The sequence below is a fragment of the Coenobita brevimanus genome, chromosome 20 (genome assembly GCF_032717465.1).
Source record: "Coenobita brevimanus isolate Jiangsu-jjx chromosome 20, ASM3271746v2, whole genome shotgun sequence".
Classification (NCBI taxonomy): Eukaryota; Metazoa; Arthropoda; class Malacostraca; order Decapoda; family Coenobitidae; genus Coenobita; species Coenobita brevimanus.
The window spans coordinates 7,332,102-7,335,209 of NC_136973.1; the positions used below are offsets into that span (position 1 = coordinate 7,332,102).

The following is a 3,108-nucleotide window of genomic DNA, read 5'->3' on the forward strand; positions in this document are numbered from 1 at the left end:
ACGGATTGCCACCACCAGCAGGGTAGGGCTGGCGGCACAGGGTCCTCCAGGTTGCTATCAAGCAACTGTGCTGACAATGACTATTGCAAACACAGTTCATGTTCGTCAGCGAAGTGCAGGTTCGGCCCTATATATACAGTCACTACTCGTTTTATGTTGATTTGGTATACAATAATTCATTACAACGATAATAGAAAAGTTCCACCTCAAAATCCGATTTACGATAAATTTCTTGCTATGACGATATTGCCATTGGAAAATTTTGTACAAAGCACCAGGCATACGCAAGGTGACTGTCGCTTGTCTCATGCAAAATGGTGGCCCCAGTGTGCAGAGCATTGTTTTGGTTCAGTTGCGGTCCCGCCACTCCTTCAAAACCCTATCTTTTCCACTCGTTCACGTGTGCCCCTCAGCTATCGTCACCTCTCAGCCAAGCATCGTGTTACTGTAGGCCTATACATCGCGTAGCACCAGACGAATGTTGCGCAAGTGTGTTTGTTGTGTTGTTGCAATGATTTACTGTACGTGAGTAATGCTGCCTGTTTTGGTGTGATAGTGTTTGTTTTGGTCTTGGAGACAACTTGGACCGACATAGGAAGTGATTAAGGTGGGCTGTCACTTTTGTTTCAGTCTTGGATAGGTGACTTTGGGAGGCTGAGTTGACATAACCCCCCTTTTATAATGTGTTTCAGTCTCTCGATTTATGATAAAATTGTTAACTGCCATACCACGTTGAGTACCGTACACCGCTTCCCGTCCGATCAGCGAAGTTAAGCAACGTTGGGTCTGGTTAGTACTTGGATGGGTGACTGCCTGGGAACACCAGATGCTGTTGGCATAACGTTCTCCCTACGTGTCAAGTGGGGTTGGTGGAGGATTAGTGCCCCTCCCTGTAAAACAATTAACTCTAAGCCCTTGGCCACCCCGTTCGGGATACATGGCGTCTGGCAATGGATGGATGGATGGGACGTTAAGGTATGACCTGACGTAACCCCATCGTAAAATGAGTAGTGACTGTACTTCACCAGTATCCATGGTCTTAGCACCAATTTGAATTCAGTTCGCTTTTTTCTTCAATCACTGTTCCCTTTAGCCCTGTTCTTCCCAGAATCCCAAATCTCTTCCTCAACTGAAATACTGTACAGTAATCCCCATACTTTCCGGACGCCCCACTGTCCGGACACCCCACTTACTGGACATTGTGGGCCTGGACCTTCGGAACCCAAAAATGGCCAAAAAAAGAATAAAGTCCCCCAAAATCCGAATTTTTTCCTACCCGTAATTTGAAATTGCCACACAGCACTGAACAGCTGATACACCACAGACTCTTCACCCCTTCCTTCCTCCCCCCTCCCCTGTCAGGTTTGCCATTTGTTTTTTTTCATTACCAGATGTGGGCCAATTTGGTAATGAAAAATTTGTTTGGTAATGAATCAGAATAATGCGTTACTAAACGGATTTTTCACATGTATGAGGATACACAGGATGGAGATGGTGGATTGTTTGCTCTCTCTGATTAATCTGCTAGCCAACATGGCGTGAATATAATCAACATGCTGTTAACTATAAGAAGAGTGATTACATGTGTTTGCACTTGTATATATAATTAGTGAAGAATAAATGCTAGCTTTATGAAAATCGGTAATGAAAAGTTAAATTTGGTAATGAAAATTGAGGAGTTTGGTAATGTGGCCTTTGCGATCTGGCAACTCTGTTTCCCCGTCACCAGAACACTCCAACACTTACTGCTTAACTTCGATTGCGAGTGGATGCTTATCACAGTGGATGCTATACGTGCTCGTTTTTTTTTTTGGTGAATAAACTGCAATACCTCGCCAACGGCCATGCCACGTTGAGTACACCGCTGCCCGTCCGATCAGCGAAGTTAAGCAACGTTGGGTCTGGTTAGTACTTGGATGGGTGACCGCCTGGGAACACCAGATGCTGTTGGCATCCCTACGTGTCAAGTGGGGTTGGTGGAGGATTAGTGCCCCTCCCTGTAAAAACAATTAACTCTAAGCCCTTGACCACCCCGTTTGGGATACATGGCGTCTGGCAATGGATGGATGGACCTCGCCAGTAGATCACACGGGAATTTACAGTGTTGTGCAGTGTTAAGAAATTAGAATTTAGAGTGCAAAGGATTAACTGTGGAGTGCAAACTGGCGGTTGAAACTGGCATGTTGCAATTAACAATGTGCAGTGTTAAACAATTATAGCTCACAGTGCAAAGAATTATTGTAAGTGCAGCACAACACTGGATTACTGTACGTGCTTCAAGAGCATTTTCACCACTGCCACAGCCTTAAGAAGATGGCCACAGAAGTGCTGTAAGTACGGTACCCATGTTGCGGTACAGTCACTTCTAATTCCTCATTCTTTGGTTCCTTTTCATTTATTTCATGCTTTATGTCCATTATTGGTGTGAATAGGGTCATAAATAGGTTTAAATAAGTGCTATGCATGTCTGGTAGGGAGTTATTTAGGTGGCTTTCAAAGTTAGGTTGCGTTAGTTTCATAAGTACTAGTCCAGCAGTCAGAGGCCCACTTTCCGGACATGCCTTTGGCTCTGTGACATCGCATAGTAGAGGGATTACTGTATCCCTATTTTGTTCTGGTTACCATCACCACATAAACTTCCATAACAAGAGTGGCACCTGTTTTTATACCATATCAGATCTGATTTTGCAGTTGACACTGTTTTGAACTTCACCTCAAATAATTTTGATTATTCACTGTATAAACTAAATTATCTAAATATTACTAAATATATCTGTGTGGTCTATCGCTCCCCCAATCCTTCTTCAGAACCCAGTGTATTTAACTCCATATCCACACAGTTGACTAATCTTAACTTCACCCTTAACACTGAAATTACTGTTTTGGGTGATTTTAACTTACATAGTGTTGATTGGTTATCGCGTTCTGCCAGGACTTTGCATTACTAGTGTAGAATGCAAACTGTTTGCAGAATTGTTAAATCTCACGCAGTTGGTAAAGCAACCAACCAGAACACCAGATAATCCTGACCATAATGCCTGTCTCTTGGATCTGCTCCTGACAAATAACCCAGATCAATACAGGATTGAAGTACTGTCACCACTTGGA

The 3,108-nt window shown here is 43.4% G+C and overlaps 2 non-coding genes across 2 annotated transcripts; both read left to right on the forward strand.

Annotated features, from left to right (window-relative positions):
* Window positions 1-714: 714 nt before the first annotated feature.
* On the forward strand, window positions 715-838 carry LOC145392004 (5S ribosomal RNA). The gene has a single exon (XR_013895944.1). It is a non-coding gene; the product is annotated as a 5S ribosomal RNA (ribosomal RNA).
* A 996-nt stretch (window positions 839-1,834) lies between these two features.
* LOC145391988 (5S ribosomal RNA) lies at window positions 1,835-1,953 on the forward strand. Its single transcript, XR_013895929.1, has one exon. It is a non-coding gene; the product is annotated as a 5S ribosomal RNA (ribosomal RNA).
* The last annotated feature ends 1,155 nt before the right edge of the window (window positions 1,954-3,108 follow it).